Source organism: Dermacentor variabilis, chromosome 7 (genome assembly GCF_050947875.1).
Source record: "Dermacentor variabilis isolate Ectoservices chromosome 7, ASM5094787v1, whole genome shotgun sequence".
In the NCBI taxonomy this organism is placed as follows: Eukaryota; Metazoa; Arthropoda; class Arachnida; order Ixodida; family Ixodidae; genus Dermacentor; species Dermacentor variabilis.
In genome coordinates, this window is record NC_134574.1 from 129,538,786 (window position 1) to 129,554,310 (window position 15,525).

General features: G+C 47.6%; 1 protein-coding gene across 2 annotated transcripts in view; it reads right to left on the reverse strand.

Annotated features, from left to right (window-relative positions):
- LOC142587915 (sperm-specific sodium:proton exchanger-like) overlaps window positions 1-15,525 on the reverse strand; it is a 289,836-nt gene that overhangs the window by 109,982 nt on the left and 164,329 nt on the right. The window contains exon 1 of one of the 2 annotated variants that reach the window (XM_075699285.1): window positions 7,853-8,800. The exons of the other annotated variant lie outside the window; for it this stretch is intronic. The gene's annotated coding sequence lies outside the window, so the exon portion shown is untranslated. Of the gene's footprint in view, window positions 1-7,852; window positions 8,801-15,525 lie in introns of those variants that run through there. 2 annotated transcript variants of the gene reach the window in all.

Here is a 15,525-nt window from a genome sequence, read left to right on the forward strand (position 1 = left end):
CCTGCAATGGGCGCAGTTTCACGGACGATTGTCTCGCTTTCAAGTTCCCGCGTTATCTCGCCGTGAGGTCACGGATTTCTGATGACGTGTGTCACGGATTTTGACATCTTTTAACATTTTTAACTCTAGATATGCAGTACCTCGTATTATTAGAGCTAAAGAGCCGGACTTGCCAAGTTTCGAGAACTTCTGCTGCGCCACGGACGGACCCAAATACGAGAAAGTGCTCTGAAATCAGTGACGTCACGCTGACGTAGCGGTGCTGGGGGCTTAACACAATATTAAAAGAAGATAAAGAAATTTCGGTTTTTTATTTTCGTTTCCATCTAACAGCCTCTTACCGTGAAATTGATGAAAATATAGTTTTGAAATAATACTTTTAATAGTCTGCAATGTTTTATTGTTTCTATTTAGCTTCGTATTAAGACTACAGTGATTATACATATATATGCCAGTGTCTGGCTTCATTTCCGCAGATACAACATTTGTTCTCTAACGTAAACGAAGAAGTTGTTATCAGCGAATTATAGCTAACCAAAGGGTTATACAGCGATATTCTTTGATTCAGTGATAATCTGAAGACGTAATTTTCGGAACAATTATGTACGCCAGGGCGAAAAAAACACTGAAAAGAAAAACCCAAGCAACACAGCGACTAAATAACTCTAAATCGTTACTGCACTCTTAAGAAATACTTCAAGACTACGCTGGAAACGTCCGGCATATTGGCAGCCTCGTCACGTCTGGAACCTTATATATAGCGCACTGCAGGGTGCATTCCGAACCTGCACGGCACGACACAGGTTAGGAATGGCTAAACAAAGGGAACATCAGCGGGCGATCGGCTATTAGCCACAGGAGAAAAAAGAAAGAAAAACCTGCTTCTTCGCGAAGGAACAATCAATTTACGAAACCAACTCCCAGACGCTATGGCGCCGGCAAGAGCAAAAAGGAAAAGCACTGCCAACACAGAGGCAGCCAGCGAACCGACGAGTAGGCTCCGGTTTACTACGGTATTCACAGCACGCGTCCCTCCTCCCCCCCCCCCCCCCCCCGCCTTCCCCTTGCCCCGAGACGCCACGCCGCGCGCAAAAAGCCACTGGTTCCAGCGTGAACGAACAAGGGACGTCGGGAGAATAATTGAAACCACGCATCGCGTAGCATACGGCCGCTAAGTCGGCGGCATATGCCGCAAGCGGCTGCTCCTCTCAAAGTTTTATATACCGGCTGCGAAACCTCGGATGGCGTTAGCCGGCTAATCGGGTGGGGAGGGGGAGGGGGGAAGAAAGAGATTACACGGACCACCAGCAGTTCGCAGGTGTACTTTCGGTTCGCGGTATTTTTTTTGCCGGGATGTGTTGTACGGTGTGTATAGCCGACTGGGTTTCTCCTTTCTTTCTTTTTTTTTTCGGGCAGCTTGACGTTCGTATACGCGAGCTCGTTTCGTCCCGTCAAAAGTTTACTCCCGACGTTCCGATTAACGGCCGCTGGTGGAAGGAGGAAACGCGCCGCCATTATCCGACGTTTCGACAATGGGCAACCAACCCGCAACGCGCGCAGCAACTCGAACGAGTTACGGGTCGACGCCGTCACAGAGAGTTTAAAAAACTTAAAGTGCGCGCTAGACCACGACATCGTTAGAACGACCTGTCTTGCTGCAGTAGAAAGTTTGCGCTGACCCCGAGCGGATCCCATGGCTTTCAGTTCTGTGTGTTTGCTTAGTTACGCACGCAAGATTGGTGCAGTAGAGCCCAGAACGAATAGTTAAGTAGCGAGAATAGCGCTCTGGTAAGCAGCAACGCAACGTAGACGCAACATAAATTCGCCATAAACTCAACATAAACGCAACGTAAAGGCAACAGAAACGCAACATAAAGGCAACATAAACGCTTACGATAGCATATGCCAGAGGCGTTTATTCATATAAGCACGGGTGTTGTTTATGGAAAGCGTGACAGGGTGAAAAGAAACAAGCTGGGTCGGCGGTGACCGGCCCCGGATAACGTTTCTTTTTTTTCTGGGTGGATTGCGGGAAGGCGACGCGCAACACGACGACACGAGACGCAACACGACGCGCATATTCGAGGCCTTCGTTCGGTCGTCCGCTCGATGACGTTCTTCATCGGCGCTGTGTGCTTGCCTAATCCAACTGCCGCGCGCTGTGCGCTGTCGCCGCGCGCGTTCTCGCAGTAACGCCGCCTTTGGACTTGGTTTCAAATGTGCGGTCGGAAATGGGACGCACGAAACGCGCCGGCACGCGTGCCCGGTGCACTACTACTGCACTACGCGTCCACTGCGCCTCCCCCTTCCCCCACCCCCTTACTCCCTCTCCCCACCTCCTTACTCCTTCTCCCTTCACCGCTTTCTTCGCCCTCTCTCGCTCGTTCGATAATTAATCTTCGCTACCGGCTGTGGGAAACATACAGAGAGAGAGAGAGAGAGAGAGAGAGAGAGAGAGAGAAGATCTGCCACTATACATTATTTAGATTACGGAGTCGGAACGCGCTGGTGCGATGCACAACAAGTAATCTTCGGGACAAGAGAGATTGCATCGCGACGATTGAAAACATGCGTCGCATCCACAACTGCGTCGTATACAGCAGCACACGCATGCTCTTGAAAAAGCAAAAAAAAAAAGAAGAGAAAGAAAAAGAAGGAAATTGGGGCGTTCTTTGGAAGAGAGATATGAAGCGATTCCGCAGGGATGCCGAGAAAGTAAACGAGCACAATGCACAAGCAGATTTTCGACAAGCCCACACTAATGAGACTGGCACGGGTAGCGGCCAGAACAGCGTCGCGGGAAGGTTGTACAAATATGTTCGACGGCAACCTACAAGTTTGGGGAAAAGCTCCGCCCCCAAGACTGCATTGCATTGCATCTGTCGCTCTGTGCGTCCGCGCTAGAAAAAAAACGCAGTTCGCGAGAAGTCCGGAATGTATGACGTAGAAGTACGCCGCCCTTATGACGTCGCGGAAGTTAGGCGAACGCGATTGACTGACACGTCCACAATGATATGTCTCTCTGAGTCTGACAGCGGTACTCATCAGGTCGTCGCCGACTATACAGTAATGAAAGATAGAGCGATATAGGAAGCCGAAAGAGAGTATGATGGCACAGTCTTCCGGAAACGCTGTCATTCTAAAAGAGAACGAAGGATCAGCTGTTTGACAATGATGTTATGTCGTGTTCCTAAATTAAGAGGAGATGGCAATATATATATATATATATATATATATATATATATATATATATATATACATATATATATATAAAGTATTGATCTCACTGTCTCTGCAAGTGTTAAGAATGCACACAGCAGCCATGACGAGTCACTTGATAGGTGATACATGGTGCCCCTGCGGAACACTCAATAAGGGTAAAATCTTCAGGTGGGCTGCCCCATCGAAAGAAAACGCATATGGCCCATACCAAATATGCACCAAATATGAACATACGAAGATACAATATAAATTCCCCTACTTTCCTAATGTTAATACGGGGGTCAGATGGGACAAGGCCTATATGTTACACTATGGGAACATACAGCTTCTTAATATGTGATCCGCGAAATGTTCATATCGGACATTTCCCGCATGATATACGGGAACGTGTTGCTTCTTTATTTACGGAATTCCCATGTATTCATATGGGATTATTAGAGATGGTGCGAACGGATTTTTTTTTTTTTCAGTAGGTAGCATAATACTGTTTTAAAGCGGGCAAAGTTATGAAACAGATTAACATCGTTCAACGCTCACGGAAACCTAAACAAATTACTCCGCAGTCCCGATCAGTGCTGCCTTTAGGCTGCTAACGGAGCGAATTGAGTCACGAGGCGAGACTGGGTCTATGTATCGCCGTGTGCAATGCTGCCGGAGGTTCGATAGGCGTGTTCGCGCGCCCGCTGTTTCTTTTCTTTTCTTTTTTTTTCGAGCGGCGCGCGGTTCATGCAATTGGCGAAGCGGCCACGCTTCCTATAGCGTAGACAGTCGAAGCTCAGTATATGCTGAAAGTCATTGTATCGAACACACAAAGAAATTTGATACATTCAGCAGGAACGTGCAGATGTCGAAAAGCAAAGTCAAGAACGAACACGATGACCAACGCGAACCACACGTGAGAAAGAAACAATGCACAAAGCAGAGCATATGTAACATGCGCGGCATAAAAAAAGAAAAAAAAAAGGAAACCCTTTTACAACGCGCCGCTCATGTAGTCGGCACATGCACTGTTTTTCCGAAGGCAGCGACAACTACCTCTTCGGGTCTACAGATTACCCGTTTACCTCTCCGGGTCTGTAGATTATATATATATATATATATATATATATATATATAATGAGATGCTAAGAAAGACACCAAGGACAACATAGGATATACTACTTGTGCTTACTAACTCAATTATAAAAATGATAAATTAATGGCAATGAAAGTGGATGAAGAAATCGACTTGTCGCAGGCGGGGAACGATCCCACGTCTTCGCATTAGGCATGCGATGCTCAGACCAGTTGAGCTACCGCGGTGCCGCTTTCCCATCCACGAGATAGAGAAGCTGGGTACGGTTCTTGAAACAACCAACGTGACACGATGACACGCAAGATGAAGTCGTACATTCACACCGGTGCAACTGACAAGAGGTCGCGCGACCTAGGTGGTCGCAGCGAAAAAAAAAAAAAAGAAGTCGCATTTCCTGAAAAGCGACCGATTTCGTGAAGTCTCTCGAAGACAGATTCTTCAGTTGCGTGGCGACCGTATTTGCAAAGTTGTTGAACCAATCATCAGCGCAGTAGTAGGACGTCGAGATACGTTGATGATTATTTCACTACGACCGTGGTTGCGCGAACAGACGTGAACGGAAGCGATCGCGAGACATTTCGACGCGGCGATGGATGTGAACGTCGCGGTTGCCGCGAGTCGTTCCTCCTCGGCCGCCAGTATAGCGTAGCGGTTGGTCGCGCGATCTCTGTTAGACGCCCGTGTGTGAACGCCGCCGCCGACAGGACACGTTGTGCTGTCGACTGTTCGCGCTCACCGAGAAGGATAGCACGAATGACGAGGCTCGATTCTTCGTTAGTTACAACCATATAGGAAGCAATGTCTTAAAAATTATTCTTTTTAAAATTCCTCTGACCCGTATTTCTCGGAGAATTACCGACGCTATTCCGGTGCCTACAGGCCACCTCGAGTTCTTCGAAACGGCTTCCAGAAAGCTGAGCGTGCTGGGAAGCAACTCGTGGTATTAAAAGGCAGGCGTACAAAATTGCGGACCCAATTGTGTCTGTATACTTTGTGCTTCTGTCTTCTCCTGTATTCACGAATGATTTCCACCTGCGGGAGTGCCACATTTTGCTGGTGCAATATGAATAATTTGAGAGAGAGAGAGAGAGAGAGAGAGAGAGGGGAAAGGGGGAAGGCAGGGAAAGTAACCAGAGGGGAAGATCCGGTTTGCTACCCTACGCTGGGGAACGAGGGGAGGGGGAATAAAGTGATAACAAAGTAAAGATGAAGAAAGAAAGGAGCACAGACATACATTCGCAGTTGGTCACTGTCGCCGCACACTGTGACCGCACAGCACAGTAGCATTTGAACTGAAGAGATAAGTAAACGAGGACGCGCAATCCAAAGGCACAGAGCTCCTTTAAATTGACGCAGTGAAATCAATGAAAGGCATACGCGTCGCGATTGCCCAACAAACGCACAGCTATTGCGTCAACCCACTCTCCTCACGAAGCCAGAAAAATTCCTATAACATCCTAACATTTTTTTTTGCTCTTCGTGTAAGCATTGAAGTTCTCCTTGGCAATGTTGGCGCCACGCTTCTATGGATCGAACCTGCGACCTCGTGCTCAATCGGCTCTAACCCTTGGGCACCGAGCCACCGTCACCGTGGTGTTAACTAATGCAACGCACCTCAGCAGTGCCTGTATAGAATGGTTCCGATCGCCTCTTCCAAACCAGTTCTCACATTTTTTTTTTTGCTCTTGAATGGAGGCCAAGAAAATTTGCATTTACGTATTGCGTCCGCTTTAGAATTGTCATTCCAGTCGGGTACCGGAATTGAGCAAGCAAAGGAGGAAAAGTATGTGCTCGTTCATCATAGTCACACCGCTAATCTTGTGTTGAACTTTTGTTTTGCGTTGCAACCACTACAGGAGTGCGATAAATTTTGGAAATGACGAGCTCTCGCCTCGTGAAACACATGCCATAGGTTAGAGTAAAAGGAAAGCGAGCAATAAAGCTCCTGCAGCAGTGAAAAAATATAGTGCGCTTTTTTGTGTGCATCCTTGGTGCGAATCGTAGTTTGCTAACAATTTTTGCACGGTCTTTAGTCACCCTATTATGGGTGTAGGACTTCGCAGCCTATTATTTGGTCGTTGGAGGCTCTTCAATGTCGTGTTCGGTATTTATTATCACTTTTCTTTTCGCCCATTGAATTATTGGCATTTCTACTAATACATTCCGTGGCACTCTTCTGTGTAATCTGCATACATGTTTCGCATTCGAAGAAATTATGTTTGTTTCTATCTTCTTCTTTTCTTTAATGCTGTCAGTTGCTTGGTGCTTCTGCAAGAGCTTGCCATTAAACATTTGTATGTGGCCGTCTATACAGATGAACTGTGCTCCAAAGACGATGCAGACGAAGAATAAAAAAATGAAATGTTTGTCCAACCAAGTGGTCTTCATTGCATCCATAACCTTCTGAACTTCTGACCATAACCTTCGTGAACAAAACAAGTTCACGAAAACGTGCACACGCCGTCGAAACTTAGCGCGCTCGACTTAGAAAGGCAACGCGGGCCAAATAGAGCCGCGTACGAGCGCGAGTAGTATAAGCGTAAATAAATAATGTTGGAATTACCGCGAAACTTATCAGCGATCGAAGACTCCACGCGAAGAGGATTGCGAGATGAGAAGATAGGCGGAACAATAACAGGCGAACGCGCGGATTTCGCAACGACGGTCGAGAGATATATTTCAGAAGCCGAGCGAAGCTGGCAATGATGCATTCAGATTGGTCTAGCAGCAAAAGCAACGCAGTAGATTCGTGGCGAGTGATTTCAATCCACACTCTCTTCTGATTTCTGCTCCTTCGCGCGAAGTTGAAGGAACAAGGAGCAGCCCCCCTCACGGCCTCCCCCTTCCAAACGAAGAAAAATAAAATGGGGAAAGACAATGGGCCTCTTTGATTTGTCGTCCTGGACTGTCCCGGACTGCAATGCGTTTGCAACGCTCATTGGCTGAAAGCACCGCCTCGGGCAGTCCGGGACTGTCAGTGACGGATGATCGAAAAAGCCCAGTGTTCCCTGTTTGTCCAATGAACCTTGACTTCTGCAAGCAAGCCGGATCGTCTGCACACTATCTGATGTCCGTGACACCAGGTCGCAGCGTCGGCGCTGGTGCTGTTTTGGACCATTTCTGCTGCCGAGAAGAGGGACCCCCTATTCAACGCATAAGGGGCAGCTACATTACAGTATCGTGAGATATATATACACATATATATAACCTGTAAAGCCTGTAAACTTCCTTGGAAAGCCAAGGACGCAGCGCGGTACACAGTTTCCCTTTTTCTTTGATTTGGTAGCTCCAGCAAATTATTTAATTTGCCAAAGACGTTCCCCGGAGAGACAGCGCCGATACGAAAATCTTAACTGCGCAGATACATGTGGGGAATTCCTAGGGTAATCGCGATAACTTCGTTATATGCATTAGTTTGTTATAACACGTTTCGTCATAACGACGCACAAATGGGCTACACTCGTCATACCCACGCCGTGTAAACTGCCGTACTCGAAACGACTCAAGACCGGTAGATGCTACAAAAAAAAAAAAAAAAAATACAACTCCACTCACCTCAAATGTCAATGCTCAATCCTTCCTCGATCGACAGCGTACAGGGGGCAGCACAGATCGCGAAATGCGCAGAAGAAAACGAGCACGACCAGACGACGATTTTTTTTCCTGCTTCGGAATACCTCGGTGGCTCCACCAAACGTCGCAGCAGCCGCAGCCGGATAGTGTCGCGTCAAATCCTGTAGCGTTTCCACGCAGATGCGCAGGCCGAGGATCCAACGTCAGTCAAACACACAATGCACCAATAAAATATATATATATATATATAACTGACCCAAATATTCCCTCCGCGACCGTGCTTCCGATCCTCGACAGTTACACCACGACGTAGTTTCTCCTGGACTGTGCACACCACACTGTTGTAAAACGAAGACGTGTCGTAGCGTCAGTGTAGCAGAGTGTCACAGCTTGGACGGAGCGCACTAGTGGATATATTATCCGAACTTGCTGGACTTCTTCTTTCGCGGCTCCTGGAGACGGACGCACCACGACACTAACTGTGACAATCGGCGATCAAGACGAAGTGCTTCGGCGATGAGCGGTCGGCGTTGAACGAGTGCTTCTTCGGGTGCTTGATCCGCGAGATCGTAGCGGCAAGATCGGTCGGAGGACGAGGAAAGCCGAGACGCTCGATCGGGCGACGAAACTGCGCTGTCAACGAAGAGCTGTCGAACCCAAATGTCGCTGGTCGCCCAGCGAAGTCGGCGACGCTGACCGACAGGGACGGCTGTTTTCTCGGAGCGTGATGGAACGGAGCAGCACCCGCGACTGCTGTGATGAGCGAGCGAGATGAGGTAATGTGAGGTGAAGACGAATTGAACGATGAGGGAAGGAGGCGATGACTATGTGTGTGTATGTGTGACTGTCACGCCGGGGTCGCTCGGCGTTGTGTGACGACGAGTGTTAACAAAAGCGCGCCCGGCGCGCCTCCACGCGACACGAGGCGTACAGCAGAACTGAACGCGAATAAAAAGAAGGTGAGGGGGAGAGAGGGTGGGGTGAGAGAGAGACTAGACGATGCGGAGAGGTGCGCGGTGTCGCGATTCGAATGCCCCCGGTGGGGCCGGTTGCCACACGCTGCAAGCGAGAAGCGAGTGTGGGGAAAGTGAGTAGTCTGGAGTGAAGTGGCAGGCGAGAGAGAGAGAGAAGTGAGAGGTGAGCGAGTGAAGGAGGTCTCAGATAGCGCGAAGCTCGGTGGTCAGAGGAGTGGCGGTGGAGTGTACGCAGAAGAAGGATCACGCGGCTGTTAACATTTCCTCTGAGGTGTATAGTTAGTATGTAGTTACACGGCTGAATAGTTATGGAATCTTTAAAAAAGTGGTTGGAGCGCATACGGGGGGCATTGACAAAACCGCTATCGTTGAAGAGAAAGGTGCCCAGTAATTGCCTTCTGCCGGTACTAACATAGGGGGCAGAAACTTGGAGGTTAACAAAGAGCCTTGAGAACAAGTCAAGGACCGCGCCGTGAGCGCTGGGACGAAAAATGTTAGGCGTAACGTTAAGAGACAGGAAGAGAGCGGTATGGAGTGGAGAGCAGACATGGAGATGGGCTGGCCATGTAATGCGTCTGTGGTGGTGCGTGGATGGTGGTCTGGTGGTCCGTTTAAAAGCCACAGAATGAGTGCCGAAAGAAGCCAAGTGCAGTCGAGGACGCCAGAGAACTGGTGCTGTGATTACGTTTGGAAATTTGCATGCGTAACATGGGGTCCGCTAGCGCAAGACACAGTTGTAATTGGAGATCGGTAGTAGAGGCTTTCGTCCCCCGGCAGTAGACATAAAAAGGATGATGACGATGATACAGTTACTGCGATCGATATTGCACCCACCGGGTGATACACGTTTTTGTAGTCAAACGACGTTTAAATAAATCTTGCCCATACTACCTGCAGCCTCCTTTTCCCTCACTTGCTACCTAGAGTTGTTTGAAGGAGCACTGACGTATACTTCCTGACGTCATTTTTTTTTTTTTTACGTTCGATGAACGCTTGTATCATCTAATCCGTTAAGTAGGAAAAAAATGCACCAAGCGCTAGAGCGCCCTGAATAACGTACTACGATATTTTGTTTTCTAAAAACCAGTTTTGGTTTCGCTATTCAGGAAGTAGATACTTCATCGTGACGTCACGATGCACTGCGTGGCTCACTCCGTTCCTGCCATCGCAGCGGCTGCCACACCCGAGCGCAGCAGTCTCGTTCACTGATTTATGAGTAACACGTCATCGGGCCTTGCCTTACCGCTACACAACGTCAGCAAATATGGCTCCGCGTCGCGACGTCACAATAATGTCGATGACGATTGGTACGGCGTCTCGAGCGCTACTTTAGCGGCAAATTAAAACGTTTTATTATATTGTTTCGCAGCCTCATTGAGTGTCATACTTTATACGTGCGTCATAGAGAAAGGAAGAGAGAGAGGGAGACGTTAATTGATCCTGGAGTGGTTTCATGGAAACATACCTGTATGCTACATACCTGTATGGGCACGATGAAAAATGGCATGATATATGCCGTTCACAACAAACATACAAAACGTACACAGAATACAACACACTACGCTCGACTAAAGTGTGGGATTGTCTGCAACTTCTGTGCACTCCCTTAACGTACACCCTTGAGCAAAAGCATAGGAACCAGGGACTACGCGATAGAGCTGATTTTCTGCTCGTCCTGTGAATACAGCTTAGACACTGAGGACAGGCAATGCAAACTTGGCATTTCAAAACTTTTCAGTCCGCTCGTCAGTTTCAGTCTATGCATGCTAATCACGAAGAAATTGTGTTTCTTTCTTTCTTTCTTCCGGCGACCCTGTGGTCCGTATACTTTTGCCCAAGGGGACGCGGAAACCCAACTGCGTGTACGTTCTCTCACATTCCGCCTACAGTTGAATGCTTCCGGCACTCGAACCCTCAACCTCCTTTTCGGCAAGTAGGACTGCAGCCACAGAGCCACTGTGCCACCGGGATGCGCGTCAGCGCGCAGACAACAAAGCAGAGTCGGAGTGATAGACTGATAGAGTGATAGTCGGAGAGAGGGAACACGCTATCGGGTGATAACATGCCCTGAGGCAAGCGCTCTGCGTTTGCAAAAGAAGAGGGAAATAACTGGCAATGTGTGTATTGATAAGCCTGTTTCACTGCACGAGAACTTGCTGTTGGACTAGTTCGGTACACAACTCGTTAGAACGAAAACAGGAGACAAACGAATGGGGAAAAAAAGTAGAGACAGGTACACAGTGTAGTGTTCATATCTCTCTCTGGCTTCGTTTCGTGTGTGCTGTTTTTTTTTTCATTGCAATTAACAAAACAGGAGCGATAGAGTATACAGTGACTATCGTTGTACGCGGCTGGAAGCAGATGCATATACGAGTAGTCTGAAAGACAACGAGGTTAGTAGCCTAGCGAGCGCTGGAAGTTTCCAGCACGCATAGAACGGTCCTCTGTTATTCCATCTCCTATGCAGTTCGGAAGCGCAATATCAATATTTCTCGATTCCTTCCATGTGGTCGAATATGCGGAAAAAGAGACAGATGCTGACTTTAGTGACGCGCTGGGGAATGTTACCTCGGATGACGGTCTGGCATCCTAGAATCCTGGTGCTGGGCGAGGAATACGATAAACACAGTGATCGCGCAAACATTCCATCGGTGTTATAAACCACGGACACGCCAAACGCACGTTAGAGCAATCTCCAAAGTCGACGAGAACAGGTATTACGGAGTTTTGGAAGCACGTACGGGTCAACGGAAAACGCGTCACGCAACCCCGAGGAAGACAAGTCCCTCTTCTCTAAACGTTGACTAAAGGCAGCCTAGGTTTCGCTTGCTCGCTCACTACTAATCCCTGCTTAGCAAGGTCGCCTGAGCAACAGCCTCCTCGAACCTGCTTAAACGTGGAGTTTCCCATTTACTCTATATCAGTTGCAGATACTTATCCACTTACTGATGGGATGTTGTCGGATCCACGAATTGAGTGACTTGGCAAACTCTTTCTCCTAATCTCGACAAGAACATCAGCTACACATTTGTGTACTTTTCAACGTACACCGCTGTCTTTCTCTCACCCCTACCCCCTTCCCCGCTCTTATTTATGCTTATTTATTTTTAGTCGTAATCGTATAATTCTCCGTTCCAACTCTAGCCGCATGGCCGTTATCTTCCACTGATGCACCGATCGTATGCCTCTTTTCTTCTCAAGGATACCTGCAAGCTGACGTTATCGATTTCAGAGTACCCTATCCCATCTCCTCCAACTCTATATTTATTCATCTGAAGATTTCATGCTCGTGACCCACGGACCCGGCGAGACTGGTTGGCCTAGATAACTTGGTAGCGACTGTATATACCCAGTCACGAACGCTGAATTTACGTTTCGCTTCTCGCCCAATGACAGAAACCCTTGTCGCGCAACCGTACAGCGAGGGAGAGATAAGACTCGAGAGAAAAAAAAGATAAGCGCTGAGGAGATGACAAGTGCTGCCAGATCGAGAACGAGTTGTCGATGACGTTACTCTTCGCGGCAGATTTGACGAGACGATTGCAGTATACGCGGCTCTGTGCATAGATAATTAGATATGAGATAAGGGAGGACATTCATCTAGGTGAATACATAAAGGTCGAAGCGATGCGCACAACTCCATGACCTGCTAATATACGGTCGAAAAAAAAGGAAGTGAAGGTTGCTAGAGGTGGCGATAAGAATCTTAAGGGGCACTAGAATAATTTGCACCCTTAAAAGCGAAAGAGGGTGTGAATCTGTTCATTAGTCGCACACTTATACCCATAAAAGTGAGAAAGGGTGTAAGTTCGTTCATTGCTCACACACTCGGACCCTTAAAAGTAAGAAAGGATGTAAATCTGTTCATTACTCGCACATTTACACCCATAAAAGTGAGAAAGGGTGTAAATCTATTCATTCCTGACGCACTTACACCCTTAAAATGGAGAAATGATGTAAATATGTTCATTACTCACACACCTACACCCATGAAAGGGAGAGATGTTGTAAATCTGCTCATTACTCGCACACTTACACCCGTTTTCGGGTGTAAGAATTCTAGCTATAAACAGACTTACACCATTTTCTCATTTTTAGGGTGTAAATTAGTTTACATTGAATAGCAAGCCGACTACACATATAAGGTTCTTCACAAGTCTGTATATTAAGATCTTGTAATCTTTCTAATCATATCAATAAAAATCGATTCTCATTCTGAGTACATCAACGTGCGGGCGACGCCAAGTTCGAGAGCACGAGCGATTGAGAGTGTCAGGTGAACTGCTCGTCTTGTTTCTGGAAACAATAAATTTTCACCAATAAATTTTCAACGCTGAACTGTGTTTTCAGGGTCTTCTCTGTGGCTACGACGCACGCGGATTGCAGTGGCGTAGCCAGAAATTTCTTTCGGGGAGGTTCTCACATTTCAGCTCGGCCTCCTCCTTATAATATCAGTCGAGGTACCAAATAAATTAATAATAACTGCATCGCCATTGCCGTAAGATGCAGCAAACGGATTATTGAACGCTATACGAACTGTCAAGACAAGTAAAATATGTATTTTTTTTCATAAAAGAATGTATTCCTATGTCCCAAATATAGTATCAGAAATATGTGATATCAACGCTTCCATGTTTTTTTGTCTATTTAATAGGTAAAGAAAATATCACACGAACTTTAGAACTATATCACTTGGAAACCAGCGAAGCAGCGCATGCCGCTGATATGAAAAAAAAAAAAACGTATAGGCCATGAAATGAACAAGTCGAGGAGTGTGAGTGAGTGAAAAACTTTATCAGCTCTAGATTCGCTGGTCTTCTGCGGTCTTCAGATAGAATCGTCCGTCTTCTAGCACAACGGTCGGTTGCCCTTAGTCCAGGGCTCCGCTGGATGCTGCCGCCAGTTGTGCTCGCCGAATCAGACCTTCTTGGTCGACCTGGCGATCGCTGGAGAGCACTCCCTCCCGTTGCTCCGCACTCGGGTTTGGTATAACGGGTACCACGTCTATCTTCTGGCATGCCCACGTTATATGTGATACAGCGTGGGTGTTTCGTGGCACCAGGGGCATTTGTCATTGTATTGTGTGGGATAAATTTTGCTGAGTACGTTTATGTTCGGGTGCGAGCCCGTTTGTAGCTGCCTCCACGCGACAGAGTCCTCTCTGCTAAGGGAGTTGTGCGGTGGTGGATACCGCTTTCTGCAGCCCTTGTAGTAATTTAGTATCGCCGAATAGTCTTGGGGTACAGGTTCGGTCTCCTCGAGGTCGCCTATGTTGGATGCTCGGTAATAAGTGTACCCTCGAGCTATCCTGTCCGCCTCTTGGTTCCCTGCCACTCCCGTGTGTCCCGGCGTCCATACTATCGTATGCCTAATTGGTTCTTCTTTTGTTTGTCGTTCTGTTATGGGGTCTCCGGAGCGGAGTATGCGGAGCGCTCCGTGCCCTATTCTGCCGCGTAGGTAGTTGCGGCACGCTGAGGAGAAATATTTTAATGAAACTTTGTCATTCAAGAACCTTGATTACAGATTTGTACATATGAAATTGCGAGGGGAAATATCTCGATGACACTGTCCTTTGTTCCAATGTATTGCACAGGAGCAGCTGTAACCGGTCGTGTATTGTGAGTAACTGTACCGAAATTATAGTCGCGACGGAGAGCGCATATAGAAAGCAGGAGTTCTGCAAAATATACATTATAAATGCGAAGATACAATGGAATATACAAATGCGGAGATACAGCTTGTTAAAGGGCAAAATAGTTTCACTGGAAACAAAGTTCACTGCATGTATACACAAAACCACGCAACAATATATTTAAATGTGCGTATAAGTCTCCAAGAAATCTACGTAGCTAAGAAAAAAGTCACTGTATATGTTGCGTCAAGCAAGGCAAATAAACATGTTGCGCAAGCACAGGTTCACAGATCACGGAATCCTAAGCCCCTCCCCCTGCCCCCCCCCCCCATGCATCGCGCGCGACGGAAGGCAGCGCGCTTCCTCCTCGCTTTTCTCCCTTGCGCACACAAGACTGAGCCACCATCGTCGGCTTACCTCCCCCCCCCCCCCCATGGCCCTATGATTTCACTTGCACATACAACATGCGGCGCGCGGTGGCGATTTGATCTTCCTTGGACTTTATACTGAACATGACGGCGACGGCAGGAATGCGCGTAGAATTGCTATCGCAATGACGTAATAAGAGTAACCGCCAACTGAAGCAGCCCGTGGCCCATTACGTTCCGCAAAAGAAGTAACAAAATCGAACTTTCACCCTGCGACAATTCGCTGCCCCGCAACAATGTCTTTCTTTTCTTATGTGGGACGGGGGCACCGAAATGAAAAAGAAAAGAAAAACCGCAAGGGAAAGCACGTTGACCACAATCGAATACCTACTTTGGGCACCTAATATGGCGACCGAAGGAATATCGAAGAAAACCTGAGACGTTTGGTCTACAGAGAACCATACGCATACTGCTCGGTATCCTACACCGGCGAGACAAAGGAACTTTGCGGAGAGGTTGCGATAGCATCGAAGTGAAGGTGATGCCCTCAAGCGAACGTGTTGCAATCCGTCAGTCCCAACAGTGATGGCGGCGAGCAACGATTGTTTCTTTTTTATCGTCTGCTAGCCAGAAAACGTCCAAGACTCGGCCAGGCCAAAATCCACTCGGCCAGAGAAAAAC